At 40.0% G+C, this 16,013-nt stretch overlaps 1 long non-coding RNA gene across 1 annotated transcript in view; it reads right to left on the reverse strand.

The window, feature by feature from the left end:
- Positions 1-11,827, reverse strand: part of LOC149153287 (uncharacterized) — a 138,678-nt gene extending 126,851 nt beyond the window's left edge. Inside the window, exon 1 of the long non-coding RNA XR_016262399.1 lies at positions 11,522-11,827. This is a non-coding gene — a long non-coding RNA (uncharacterized LOC149153287). The remainder of the gene's footprint in view (positions 1-11,521) is intronic.
- Between the last annotated feature and the right edge of the window lie 4,186 nt (positions 11,828-16,013).

Genomic DNA, 16,013 nt, shown 5'->3' on the forward strand with positions numbered 1-16,013 from the left:
TCCTTTAGAACAGAAAATACCTCTGCTATTTGTGCTCAGGTTTGCGATATAGTCATTATGAAGAGAACTAGTATATGTGCCCATAATTTAGTCCTCCTTGCCCTTAATAATTTGGTCCTAGGTAGATGTCCTTTCCTTGTTTTGAAGCCAATGTGACCTTCTTTCTGCCCTTATTTCAAAACCCTTGCTCTGATACCATGTTGAGAAATCTAGGGCAGTGATTTAATTAGGTTTTTTTTAATGATTTCTCTTAACTTGACAAGTTCTTGTGATGGTTATTGCATTAGTTTATTCAATTATGTTCTTCACCAAGATAAATGCCAAACAAGAATATCACAATGCAAACAATAGAGACACCAAAGATAGGCTCCAAGCCAGGGCAAAACCCCTCAACAGGGGAAAACCCAGAGAACTTTCTTCTTATATAATCAATTCAACAAGACTTCCAAGACCACAGACCCTAGAGAACTCATCAAGATCAGGCCAGACACCCAAGAGACTGAATTGCTTCTTCAAACAAGATTGTTGCTTCCATACTGCTTAACTTCAGACCTGTGGAAACCCTAGTTTTCCACAGAAAAAATGGCTGCCAAGAGAGCGAAGAGTTGACCAAAAACAAATAGAGAGAAGACTTGACCAAAAAACAAACAGAGAGAGAGAGATACTTCACTGCCTTCTGAACTTCTCATCTTGCCTTTGATCTGCCTGGGATGTTCGATGCTCATTGCTCAATTGTCATTTGTGGAGAACGAATGCTCTTCTCTATATAGGCTTTACATGTGGGTGAATGGGCCTCTTCTAAGCCAACTTTAGGGCCTCACCGACCTGATCATTGATGGCTTCTAGACTTTTCTTTTACATAAAATATTTTTCTTTTTCTTGATACATGAGCCCTACAAGGGTCTTTACATCATGACTTTGAGTCTTGACTCAACACGTAGAGCACTCAATAGATGCTCGACCTAGAATAAATAACCATGGGCAAAAAACCCATTTACAAATAAATATTTTTTCTTTTGCAAAATACATTTTTCTTTTTCCTTCTTTTGACTAATACAATAATAATTACATCTAAGTCATGATCCAAATATAATTATGAAGACCGACACTAGTTACATTTTCAACAAGCTAGACTCCAAGGGTTCTTCAAAGCTTGCCATCAAATCAAGGAGCAATTTTCATGGAAAGGTCTCAAAGATGACGTATTAAAATATGTCAAGGAATGCATAACATGTCAACAAAATAAGGTTGAGCACACGCATCCCATAGGTTTACTCCAACCCTTACCAATTCCAAAGCAAAAATGGGAGAGCATCTCAATGGACTTCATTATAGGGCTATCCAAAGCACAAGGCAAGGATTGCATCTACACAGTGGTTGACAATTTGACGAAATTTGCACATTTCTTTGCAATTCCAATTGATTACTCGGCCAAACAAGTAGCATAATTGTTCTTCAAAGAAGTCTTTAGACTCTATGGACTATGAGATAGCAGATTTATGGGTGCATTTTGGCAGGAACTCTTTAGGCTAGTAGGGATAGAATTAACCTCGAGCACTAGCTACCATCCGCAAACAAATGGCCAGACAGAGATAGTTAATAAATGGATTGAGGGATACTTACGTAAATACGTGACTGGTCAATAGAAAGCATGGATCAAATGGTTGTACCTTGAGAAGCATTGTTACAACACCACTTATCATTTGTCTATTGGGATGACACCTTTTAGAGCACTATACGACTATGCTGCCCCATCTTTTATCGACATAAACTTTGGAGATAGCAGGGCCCCATTAGCTAAACACTAGATACAAGAAAGTCAGGACATTCTCAAGATACTCAAAGAAACATGCAAGTTGCCCAAAACCGACAAAAGACGTACCTAGACCAGCACCGAAAGAAATGTAGCTTTGAGGTAGGAGACCTTATTTTCTTGAGATTGCAACCATATAGACAATCTACACTTAAGAAAAACGGTGCAGAAAAATTGAAGCCGAGATTTTATGGACCTTACAAAGTTCTTTGAAGGGTTGACAAAGTGGCATATGAGTTAGAACTACCAAGAGAAAGCAAAATTCATAACGTCTTCCATGTATCATGTCTCAAGAAGGTTGTAGGGCAGCAGGTCACTACTTCTATCGAATTTCCGCCTTTGGATGAAGAAGGACAACTGGAGCTAGTCCCAGAAGCAATCATGGTAGTACAAGAAAATAAACTAAGGGGCAGAGTAATTTCAAAATATCTTATTAGATGGAAAAATCTACCAGAAGAAAATGCCACATGGGAAGGAGAACGAGTTTTACAACATCTAAATTTGCAATTGATTGAGGGCAGCAATTTCGGGAAGGAGGGATTGTAATGTCCTCTCCCAATTGATTGGTTAAGGAAGGACGAAATAGTCTATCCAACCCCTTAGGCTATAATCTTGATAAAGGGGTAAAACCAAATTTTTCCAATGTTGGGTCAACATTGTGTAACTGTTGGGTCGGCTGGAACAAAAAAACCCAAAATTGGGGGTTGCATCCACAACCCCTCACATTTGGAATCCCATGAAGAAATCGATAAATAGAGAAGAAGTTGGAACCAAATGAACATCATCGAATTGGATCAAATACATATGTTTTCGAAAGTTGTGGTTCTGAGGGTCTTAAGACCCCTTTTCCTCTATTAATTTCGATGGTGAAAGATTCTACCCTGGTTAGTAAAATTCTCTTTACCTTTCTATTTTGGTCTGGAAATTGTGGGATTCACCAATGTGAGAAAACAGCAGAACTCATGGCCTTTCTCGGACAAAAATTCATGGCATCCCTGAGGAAAATTCGTGGCTTTTCTGAAAGGTGAAACTCATGGTTTTTCTGAGGCACAAATCTGAAGTTGCAAGTTCGAGGTTGCAGGTTTCAGTTGCAGGTCCAAACTGTTGCATGAGCAAACTGCAGTACCTCAGGAAGGCAACAAAGCCTGTTATGATTAGACTCCTAGGTCAGTGAGCTTAAGGAGTAGTCCAGGTTTTGTTTAGATAAATAGAGTAAATTAGTTGCTACAGGACTTAGCTCAATTTGATTTTATAATCATATTTGGTTTGCTTGGGCAATAATATCATTGGTCTATGGATAATTTGGTTATTAGACATTCAATCCAACTATTGTGGATTTGAGGAAGCTCCTACTGTTGATTGTTATATTTATGGTGCATACCTATTGTGGTTGATTTATATGAAGAAATATTTGTTAAGGTATAAAGGAATAACTTCTATTGTACTTCTATTGGAAACTCTAGTCTAAATAAGAAGCCCTAGGATGAAAAAATTACCTTAGGACATTACGAAATGGTGCTTAAAGGTTCAACTAGTAGAAAGTCTAGACACATCTAAACATGGTGTCATATGCAACTCGACATTGTGAAGCTTAAGGTTGCATATTTGAGTTTGAATATTCAATACGTTGCTATTTATGTGAACTTGTGAGATCAAGAATCGAGATATGCACCCTCGAGCTTCACAACCTTGAGGTGCACATTAGATGTAGGTTTAGATGATGGGTTTGTGCCAGTGTCCTTATTCAATGTACCAATGCACTATCTGGATTCAATAATTGTTAAACACATGGACAGGTCCTCGGGCTTGACAACCTCAATGTCCACATCAGATGTAGGATTACATGATAAGTTTGTGTCAGTGTCCATATTCAATGCACCCAAATTCATTGTTTGTATTCATTGAATTGTTACACATACTAATGGACACACATAAAAAGAATTGATAGATAACCCACTGGATTGGAGAATGCACCTTGCTTCTCTTGGTGCAATTAGCAATGCCTTTACTAACATCATTATGGATCAAAATTTTGGTGAAAGCTCAGCATTTTGACATTTTAAACATCCTCTAGAATTTGTCATGCTAGTATTGTATGAATGTAACCAAAAGATGACAAATAATTCATTTCATTGTCGACATCGAACACAATCATTGAAAGGCATTGTGCCTAAAGGTTGGGAACAAACTTATCGTCCTTCCTTGCTATTGAGAAATAAATCCATACAGTACCAAATACATAGAAGTCACAAGGCAAATAGTAAATGCTTACAAATAAGATTATTTAATCATGTGAGCTTTAGCATATATCATTTTTGGAATGGGGAGACTACGAGAGCGCTGCAGGGTTCGAAGGTCGGTCTTCTTTACATCATTGTCGTAAGGGATAGTTATCGGCCTAGAATTTACAGCAGGCGGTCGCGTTTTCTCTACCCTGAAAGAACTAGTGGGGAGCATGATTTGTATTCACGTGCTCCCGAGGAAGTGGCCGACGGTTTCGTTTGAGCGAACCAACTAACCCTTATTTTTTATTCAACCTCGCATTTCAAGACAGGTTTCAAGCTGGTGTTAAGCGTTTAAATCGACGAGCGAAGCCTTTGTAGCGGTCACGAGGAATAAGTCAGGTGTTTACGGATCCTGTGGGTCAGTCTTGAGAGTTTTTAAAAGAACCGGCCTCCACCCTTTGTCTCTTTTCAAAATCTGTTGCCGTTGAAGGGTATCCTCGTGGTTTTGCAATGGCGGGGGAACGGCCTAAGGCCCCGAAGATTTCGGTTCATCGTCACAGTTACGAAGTCGTCGCAGGGGTTATGGTCGTTGTAGGTCAGTTTATGGAGAACGGAGTTAATTTTCTCTGTGGTTTCCCGGGAGACCCTTACCCCGGTCAACAGTGGTCCTCATTCCTTGGTTTTCTTGGAACGGTGCTTGGATAACCCTGGCAGCTGGCGTTCGGATGGATGAGCAACTAATAGATTACTCAACTAACTCCCTGACCGCTGAAGACATCTGGGTCAACTTCTCCCGTCCGGTTCCTACTATGACTGAGTCGGTGGCAGCTAGTTTACCGGTCACGAGGGTGGAAGAGGTTACTATGCAAATGGAAGATATGGAGGTTACTATTCAGGACCAAGACCCGCAACCGTTATTGGCGATGACAGAGGGTATTTTTAACCCGGGAGAAGGCTCGGAGCCTCCTTTTCTTTCCATCCCTTCACCTTCAAATCTCCACGCTTGGTCTCAGGCGTTTCTAGTGGGTGCAAATCCTCAAGGCAGTGCGAGCTCCTCCGGGAAGGGGTAAGTGGTTTACGGCCTCCTTCACAAGATTTGACACCAGAGCAGTTGGCCCTTCTTGGGTCTGCCCCTCCCTCAGGCTGCTTCAATGGCATAGCTGGGCTAGAGCAAGGTACGGAGGACATCCGATCCTCGGATTCAGAAGACATCGGCCAAGCGGAGGGTGACCAGGTTGCCAATTCGCCGCCGAGGCGAACAAAAAAATCCAGGAATTCGAAAATAAGAGAAAGGGACAGGCGCTTGGTATTTGGAGAAGGCATCACTATGGCTCAAGCTGCTCTAACTAAGAGCACTGTGCTCGTGGGAAGGGTTCGGGGTAGGAATTACACGCCTATGCGACTGAGGAAGTGGACCGCAGAGATTTGGGGTAATCTACTGCTGCAACTTCCTGGTATTCTTTCACTGTCCCGTGGTTGGTTTGCCTTGATCTTTTCCCACCCGAATCAGGTAGATTGGGTCCTTACCCGATATTGGCACATCGAGATGACCCCTGTGCTGCTGAAAAGATGGTCGTCGATGTTCGACCCAGAAAAGGAAAATCATGGAGCTGGTCCAATATGGGTTCGTCTGCCTGCTCTCCCGCTTCAGTTTTGGGCGGAGGAGATCTTCAAGGTGATCGGGGATGACTTAGGAGTCTATTTGGATCATGATAGAACCTATCAAGACACAGGATGTTTGGCGTTGGCTCGTATTCTAGTGCATCTAGATACCAGAGAAGGTCTGGTGGAGAGCTACCTGCTCCAGATGGGTGACATTACACGTCGACAAATCCTGGACTATGAAGGCATCCCCTTTCGATGTCAGAAATGTCATGAAGTGGGGCATCTTTACAAAGATTGTCCTAGAGTGATCAGGCTGAGCCAGATCCCGGCCAAATCGTTGGTCTCATCCTCCACTCAAACAATGGAATCGGAGCTCCCTCCACCTGCGGACAATCAAGAGACTTCTCCGCCTTCTCATCAGGAGCCGCAGCAGCCTGCCTCCCATCAGGACGCCAGGGTCACAGAGCCCCCTCCAGCCAGCTCTCAATCTAGGGACACGGCCTTCGCGGGTACTCCTCCTTCCTCTTTCCCTCGTTTATCTCATGATGTTTTGGGTACTGTTAATTTTACTTCATCTATGTGTTTTTCTGGGTCGCTATCGGAGGCTAGTAAGTTGTGCTCCCCAGTTTGTCTAGTTCCCTCAGCCCCTCCTTCCCTACCAGCCTCCATCCCCCATACCTCTGCTGATCGGACCATCCGTTCTCAAGGAGGCAGCCTGCCATCAAGTGGGTCGCATCGCTACTTCCTCTGTTCTCTCCCCGTCGTGCCCTTGTTGGCCTTCGGTCTGGACACCGACCCTCCCCCTCCTATTCCCCATAAACCTACTCGCGGTCGTCAATCTAAAATCTCAAAAGCCATCAAAAGGGCAGGTGCTGAAGTGGCTTCCGGGGTCCAATCCCCAATTGACTGGGTTCTTAGAGCAAAGGGCAACCCTCTTATCGCCCCCCCATGATTTGTCTCTCCTTTAATTGTAGGGGTCTAGCCAACCCAGACAAAAAACTGGCTCTCAAGAGACTTTGTCTTTCTGAAAGACTGGATGCAATTTTTTTACAAGAAATGTTGGGCGAAGGAAGTCAGGTCAATAGGCTCTTATCAAGTTTTCTCCCAGACTGGGAATTTCACTTTCTGGATGTTAGGGGTCGCTCTGGTGGCTGTGCCTTGGGGTTTAATAAACGCTCCACTAAAATCCTAAATGTCTGGGGGGGAGAAGGGTTTCTTGGGGCTGATATAGTCTCGGTGGAGCTCAACAAGCCTCTCAGGCTTATCAATATTTATGGGCCTTGTCAGAACAGAGAAGCATATTGGAACAGGATTATGGGGGCTGAGTTTATGCATCATGAGAATATAATCATAGGTGGAGACCTAAATTTCTCCCTTGGGTTAGCAGAATCGTGGGGTTCCCAGGGTCAAAGCAACCACCTCACAGTTTTTTTGAAAATATGTTGGATTCCCATGATTTACTGAATATTGACCCTGCAAAGATCAAGCCGACCTGGCGGAACCGAAGATCGGGGGCAGAGGCTCTAGCTAGAAGGTTGGACCGTTTTTTGATCAAGGCTCCTCTCCTGGCAAGTTTGAATCTGTTTCATCAATGGGTGGGCTCAGGAGGGATCTCTGATCACTCTCCCATCTTTTTGGAGTTCAAGGATAATAACTTTAAACCACCTTTGCCCTTCAAATTCAACTCTTCATGGCTTTTGGAGGCGAGCTTCCGGAAATTGGTAGTGGACTCCTGGATTCACTGCTCCCAGGATGACCCCTCCTCTCCGGGGGAGGTTTTTGCCAAAAACTTAGCAGCATTAAAAGCCAAAACAATAATCTGGGCAAAGGAGAAACGAAGGAAAGATGAGGAAGACCTTCTAAGGATTGAATTGGCCCTCAAAGAACTCGAAGACTCGACTCCCAGAGGTATGACTTCGGCTAACTCAAGGGCCCAGCTGGCTCAACTTGAAACAGAAAGAATCAAACTTCTACGATCGCAAGAAGAGAAATGGAGGCTAAAGAGCAGAGCACTCTGGCTTCAAGCTGGAGATGAAAATTCAAAAAAATTTCAACAATATGCAAGGGGCCGGAAATCTATCAACACAATCTGGGAACTACAAGACCATGAGGGCAGAAAAGCAAGCTCCTTTGAGCAGTTGGCTGACATGGGGGTTAGACACTTCTCTGATATCTACAAAGCCCCCACAGGTATAACTCTCCCAAGCATCATCTGTACAGCTGAAGCTTTGCCCAGGTTTGTTGATCTGGATGAGGTGGAAAATTTAAATTCCCGAGTTACTAGAGGTGAATTAGAAGTGGTGCTGAAGTGCTTTAAAAAGGATAAGAGCCTGAGCCCAAATGGATGGCTGGCTGAATTCTACAGCTCCTTCTTTGAGCTAATTGGAGACGATCTTCTTCAGACCATAGAGGAATGTAGAAGAACTGGCAGAATGTTAGATGCTTTCAACTCGACCTTCCTGGCTCTTATTCCCAAATCAGACAACCCTTCCTCTTTTGATGATTACCAACCCATATCCCTCTGCAATAGTATCTACAAAATCATCTCTAAAACAATTGCCCTTCGTATCAAACCTATCCTCTCCCGAATGATCTCCAAGGAACAGTTTGCTTTCCTCAGCCAGCGCCAGATCCATGAAGCTATTGGGACAGCCCAGGAAGCCCTCCATTCGATCAAAAAGCTCCATAAAAAGTCCATTATTCTTAAAATCGATCTGTCCAAAGCCTTTGACCGTGCCTGTTGGTCTTACCTCCGGATTACTCTCACCCACATCGGCTTTCCCCATGCCTTCATCTCCTGGATTATGTGTTGTCTTACTTCGGTCTCTTACAGTATCCTCATCAACGGTGCTGCCTCGGGGTTTTTTCATGCGGAACGCGGACTTAGACAAGGCTGCCCTCTTTCTCCGTTGCTCTTCCTTCTCATTATGGAAGGGTTTAGCAGGCTGATTAAAAAAGGAAGAGAGGATGGTTCTCTGGCTAGTGTCCAAATCTCTAATATGTCATCTCTAACCCACCTTTTATTTGTAGATGATGTTCTGATTTTTTTAAATGGATCCTTTAGTGACTCATATGCTTTCAAGTCCATTCTATCTCTCTTTTGCAAAGCTACAGGTATGGAGCCTAATTTTGAGAAATCTACAATTATCATTGTAACCTGTCAGCCGCATGAAACAAGATTTGCTTGCCAACAATTTGACTATGTGCGGCAAGATTTGGATGTTGGTCTAAAATATTTGGGTTTCAGATTGAAACCAAATGGTTATCGAATAGCAGACTGGGCATGGCTCATTGCAAAGATTGAAAGCAGAATCAACATCTGGCAACAATGTTGGCTTTCTAGAGCTGGTAGGCTCACTCTGCTCAAATCGGTTCTGGAAGCAATCCCGGTTTATTGGATGTCGTTGGCCTGGATTCCCAAAGGTATTCTAAAAAGAATCCAACAAATTTGTTGTCGTTTTCTCTGGAGAGGTCAAAGCACAGGGAGAACATTTGCTTGGGTTCGTTGGGATCGAATTGGCAAACCTAAAAAATTGGGAGGCTGGGGCATAAAAAACCTTCAGTTATTTGCAAAGGCACTTGCTGCAAAAATGGGCTGGCATCTCATAAACTCTAGAAGCCTTTGGCAGGAGGTAACTTACTACAAATACATCCATCCGCTCTCGGTCTTGGACTGGATCCGCAACCCCTCCAATTTTACGACTGGAGCCTCTATAATTTGGAAAGCAATAACTCAGTCCCTCCCCCTCATTAAGAGAGGACTGGCATGGAAAATTGGTAAAGGGGACCAAGTGAGAATCGGCTTGGATGCTTGGAGCGGCTGTGGAAATGCTCATATCCTCCCACGACAACTCTGTAATCACCTCCAAGACACAGGTATCACCCATTTAGCGCAAATAGCAAATGAAAATCAGGACTGATGGCAGCAACAGAGCTGGCTGGACCATAGGATGCTTAACATCCCAGCTTGTTGGAGAGAGGATTGGCAGTGTTTTATTGGGTCTCTTGAGGAGGCCAATGTGAGGATCAACGATCAACAAGATGTCCTTATTTGGGCTCTTGACCCCCATGGCAGATACTCCCCTAAAGCAGGTTATGCGTCTTCTATGGCAGCCAGGCAAATTGGAGATATCTCTTGGTGGTGGCGCCACCTTTGGAAATTAAAAGCCCCTCCTAAAACCAGACTATTTATGTGGTGCATCCTTATGGACAAAGCCCCTACAAAGCTTAAGCTAATGCGCAGAGCGATCAACGGCCCCTCCAGATGTTGCCTTTGTAAGCAGCAAGAGGAAGATACAAACCATTTATTTCTCACCTGCCCTGTGACGACTTTCTTTTGGTCAAGGATCACGACCTCCCTAAATTTGCAGATTGTCTGGTCGGGGCAAAATGTAGATGAGGCTTGGCTCAGATGGTGGACAGAAGCGCAATCTCAGAAAGTCAGGAATCTACCATTGCTTATTTGTTGGGGTATATGGATAAACAGGAACAAATCTATTTTTATGGACGCCAAGATAAATTGGGAAACCTCCTGTACAACGCTGATGGCTATTTTTAATTTGATCCCGGATGACCCTATCAGCAAACCCCCTCGGGTCATTATCCCGGAATCTATTGACTCTAATATCCCCTGGGGTTATTTTGACGGCTCGGCTCAGGCCGAAGGCTGCCGGGGGGAGCGGTTTTGCATATTGACAACCTTGTGTCCTATAGAATTCAAGTTGGCCTAGGCAGGGGTACCAACAATTATGCTGAATTGAACAGTCTTAAATATCTCCTACTATTTGCAAGAGAACTAAATTGCCAAAAGATACAGATTTTTAGGGACTCACAGCTCACTAGAAACTGGATAAACGATGTATATCACTGTCACTTGCACACACACTGATAGATATTCTGGCATGATCGTCTTTCCAAAGAGGCAGCGCAGCTGAACAGAGGACAATGGTAGATACAGGAATTCAGGGGAGGCACCTTCTACCATTTTTACACCGACCATTCATGGAGATGAAAGGGCTCGTCACTGGATGATCCCTCGATCATTCCATTTTTGTTTTTTGGTTCTATGTATATAATCTTTCTACTATACACAGCGGTTTACTTTTGAGACGGAACTCAGTTTTTATCCTATTTCTGATGTTATCTGGACTTCTTTGAAGTTTATTATCAGCTACATCATGAAGGTTTTTTTGTAAAGCTTATATATACTACCTGGTCTGCTCCTCAGATTGCATTTCATACCTGCAGCATTATACAAAATATAATTTTCTTATCATATTAATGAAAATTACGCTTTTTTCCATGGAAAAGTATCATTTTTGGAATTGACAGCAAAGAAGAACTGACCATCCATGCATTAGTCATCATGGCGGTGGCCAATTCTTACAATAAAGATTATTCAAATTCTTAATAACAATGGTAAATGTCAAATGCTTAATATAAGACCCTTGAATTGCAAACAAAAACGCGCAATTCGAGATGCTTTCAGATAAAATATATGCCTCGATAAACCCTGGCCATTTTCTCGAACCTTAGCTAAATTGCTCCCAAACTTGCCTGTACGGGAGCTTTTACGAAATTGTGTGTAGCAAAAATATGTGTAATACGTGTACACACGCCAACTGTCAAGCTTTTGCGCTAAGCCACCAATACTTCAGTACAAAGCCCATTTTTTCAGAAATTTAAGGTAGAGACGAAATGGCTAGCAGCTAATGAGCCACAATATTTCTGAACGTAATCTCAGATTAACATAAGTGGCACAAATTCGGTCTTCATAAATGAATCCGACGACCAATTATATTCTGTTGATTTCCCTGTCTGAATTCAACCTTAAATGCAAATAGTAAGAATAAAACAATAGCAGTCGAATCAAAATCACCTGATGATGTCGGGCTGTAGAAAATTATCCGCTGCCCCGCCCTTCGGCCTAAACCCTTACGAAGATGGAATTTGCAGAGCAGGATTGGAAAGGAAAGAGCATGTTACGACCGAAAAGTTCCAGGCTTGGAATGATCGGAAGCATCGGGTTCTTCCTCTATTTTCTTAATCGTGAAAAGACTTGTCAAAGCATTTTGTATTTCTAAGATGGACCAAACGATAACCATCGGGTTCTTCCTCTATTTTCTTAATCGTGAAAAGACATGTCAAAGCATTGATGGACCAAACGATAACCACGAGTGACAAAGCTCCCGCATCTTATTTCATCGTTATTGCATTTAAGGATATGGTGTTGTTTCACTGTCATTTACGACCAAAAAAAGTGTGTGGACCCATAAAACGACTTCGGATTGGAGGGTATTGTTTTATTTTAATAATTATATTTACGATCAAAAATAAAAAATAAATTATATTTTGGGTGTTGTTTTCTTTTTAAATTAGAACCTGGTGCAAGTATTGTTTTAATTTAATAATTATATTTACGATCAAAAATAAAAATAAATTATATTTTGAGTGTTGTTTTCTTTTTAAATTAGAATATGGTGAAAGCAAAGGATTGTATGGTTTTTAATAGGTAAGAAAGTCATTATTCTTTTAAAATCAGTGGACACTTATTTTCACTCTGGATTTATCAAGCATTGAGAGGGATCAAATTTCTCGCGATGCAAACTTCTTTCCTGAGTGCAAAACTTGAGGAGAGGTTTGCACCTCGAAATATTTGATCTTTCTCGATGCTTAATAGATCCAAAGTTAAGATGGATCTAGGTTGGTTTGATATATATAAGCTTGGTAGTTAAAATAGTTTACTTGGTCTATTGTTAGACCATAAAATTTTATAAGCTCCTCTATTATATTGTAAAATCCAATAAGAATATATACCTTTCCCTTTGCACAAGTCAAGGATACTAACTATCCATAGTTTAATTTTATTATTAATGTTATTATTCAATCTCCTAAATAAAACTCAATAACAATTGTATCTAAACTAAGTTGTTATGAACATCTCAAAGACATATTCGAGTGAATTTTCATGCAAGGGCTAAGACCAATAGTTGGCATAATCTAAACTGAGCAACTTTAATAAATTTTAATGTAGACAAAAAAATATAAATAAAATGTATGACTGCATGCACCAGATTTTATTTTTTCGTGCTCACATTTCTCTTCACACTCAAGAGTAAAATTTCAAACATATAAATTAAAATTAATAGCATACAAAAACAACCTAGAAAAAACTAATCTTTGAAAGTTATGTAACAAAGTGAGCAAGTTTGTTTTTCCCGAAGTTTTACTTTGAAGACATGATCTAGAAAGTCTTCGTGTAGTGTGTCTTTACTGAGTGGTTTTCTTTTCCAAATTAGTTGTGAAAATTGCTCACTGTTATGATATTTGTGGTGGAGATTAGGATTTACTTTGATCCAGCAAAAAACTTTTATTGCAAATGAATGTCCCACATTAGTGAAGAATACCTTTAAATAGGCTACATTAGATTAATACCACGGAAAAAACCATGGGTTGTGAAACCATAAAGCCAAAAAACCTCAACTCGTAAATTTACTATTTTATCTCAATTATTAAGTAGTAATTCTTTATTTCATTTTGTTTTTTAAATCTTTAAAAAACTATTTTATTTTATTTTTTATATATAATTTGACCATTAGAGAAAAATACCATGCACAAAAAATGGGTGGTGAAAATTTGAAGCCCAAAAACCTCCATCCATAAATTTACTATTTTATCTCAATTTTAATTTATATTATTAGTTTTTTTTTCATTGTTGTGTGTGTGTGTGTGTGTGTGCTAATTTGACCATTAGAGAAGAATACCATGGGCAAAATCATGGGTTGGGAAAACCTGAAGCCCAAAAATCATAGTAAATTTACTATTTCATCTCAATTTTATTTTAATTGTTAATTTATTTATTTATTGTAAATTTTATTTGTTATATAATTTGACCAAGCCAAAATATTTACATAACATAACATATGTATATTTATGAGCCCAACATTTAACAAATATTCACATATTTAACTCCTACACATCTAACATCTAACGCCTACACATCTCCTCTATATTGGGTTGTAGAGCACCTCTTGGCGCAATTATTATGGTTATTATGGTTTTCTAACGTAGGTTAGAAAGGTGTGAAGAATGTTTAAGAGGTGTAATTAAGGGGTGATGTCAATGTTGATAATAGATTTTGGATTGTAGGGTTATAGTTGTTGCAAATAGCAGATAAAAATAGTAGGTGATTTGAAATTAATATACTTTGACAATAATGATATGAAAGAAATGTATGACAAAATATGTATATTTCGGTGTAAGTAATTAGATCATAAACAAAATATTGAAATGAGATGTCAACAGGGCTTGGTTAGATGGTAATGTGAGGATGTTGGATAACCCCATCAAGTTTCAAATTCCCCCATATAAATGTTTTGCTCCTCATAGGTCATCTTGCATGTGCATGTAATCATTTCAAGCAGTTGGGTCAAACACAATTTATAAGCGACATTTGTGGACAATATACCCCTACCCACAATTTTGTAGCCAAAGGGATCTTCCTTTGAGTAATCTAAGGCATCTACATTGCATTGTAATATACCTAGATTAGGGAAGGGAATGCTTGTTGCAAAACAATAATAGGAAGTAGCTTGTGAAGAAAAAAGAAAAGAAATGAGATGTCAATCCAGGCTCACTCAGTAAAATAAACATCACAACCATGAGTGCACAACACAAGACATTAGAGTGCAAATTATCACATGTATTATCCATTCAAGGAACATGGAGTTGTCAGGTAGCTCTCAAACGCTAAAAGACGGTGATTGGTCATGGGGTTATATTCTACAGTAAACAGCAGTGTTAAATTACTTACAAGTTCAAGATTACAAGTTATAAAAATTGTGTCTATACAACCTAGGAATGTTGACCAACCCTGAAATTCATTATTATGTTCCCACTAACATAAATTTCAACTAGAAGAATGTAATGAGAAAAATATATGGAAACTAACGACTCAAATACACTTCTCTATAGCATACAAGTAAAATCAATTCTAGCATTGTGAACCTTTCCTCATCTCAATCTCAACTCTAGAAAATCTTAATGATGGAGTTGTTTTTTATAATGGAAAGTGGTGTTAAATTACTTACCATTTCAAGAGTATTGGTTATCAAAATTGCTTGTGTACACAAACCAAGAATGTTCATCGACCTTTGAAATTCAATATTATGTTCCCATCAACTTAAACTTACAACAAGAGTATGTAATGAGAAAAATGTAATTCACTATTATGTTCCCAACAACTTAAAATTACAATAGAAGTATTTAAATAGAAAAATGTATCGAAATCGTCAACTCAAATACAAGCTTTGGAAAATACTTCCCTATACCATATGAATAAAATCAATACTAATGTTATGAATCTTTCCTCATCTCTATTTGAACTCAAGAAAATCACGTGCAAGCCTAAAGAGAGCATATACTTAATAAAACTTACATCTAAATTACTAAGTTGGTCGAAAATAACTTGTTACGTATTATTTATTGCACTCTAATCATTTGCATTATTCTCTGGATTTGGATATAAGAATCCATCCATTTGACACATTTTGCTAAATTCAAAACCAAATAAGACTATGATGTAGATAAGATCATCAAGACATTGTAAGGTTCATGCATGTAGGGGATTAGAGCATTATCGATACATGACCAATACAAGGGCCCATAGACTAAGTCACCTTGTGATTTATTGTCCATTAATTGATTTTAGTTGTCACTACAACTCCTCGTGCAAAGTTCCATATATGTGACCCACCTACATGTATAACACATGCCTCCCACCCAAACGGTATCCTGACATTTATCCCTTCTAAAACTCGTAACCAAGAAAGGGGTGTTTCATGAGGCTTAGCAGCCCAACGATATGCTCTACTCCATCACTTGACCTTATAAGTTGAGTTAATTTGTGTGCAATGTATTCTCTACATTCGACCATTCCAATTTTTTTATTTGTATGTTGTACTTGTTTGTACTGTAAATTAGCTCACGAAGGTGCAATTTTGCAGAGACTCGCAGAATTTCAAGTTGCATCTCTCCTATAAATATGTACAAGGTCATATGGTTTACTTTAAACCATGGGAGTTTGCTATTAAGTGTGCTTTTATGCAAGAAAACAAGTGATTTAGTGGTACCCAGTAATGCAAAATTATGTCGTGGTTGAGGAAAGCAACTTGAAGAAGTAGAAGTTTTCCATCTCCTTGAAGGTTTCAAAATACAAGGGTGCTTCAACTTGAGATATTTTAAACTCGTTGGCTCTCAATGAGGATGGAATTAACCCACCTTTAAATGAAAAGGGTTTGGACACCAAATCCGTAGGATAGTGATGGCTATAGTGATAGTGATGATGAATTTGAGGAGGAAAAGCAAGAGGA

The sequence above is a fragment of the Pinus tabuliformis genome, chromosome 9 (assembly GCF_031772625.1).
Source record: "Pinus tabuliformis cultivar Carrire ecotype Pingquan chromosome 9, CPIR1, whole genome shotgun sequence".
NCBI classification, from domain to species: domain Eukaryota; kingdom Viridiplantae; phylum Streptophyta; class Pinopsida; order Pinales; family Pinaceae; genus Pinus; species Pinus tabuliformis.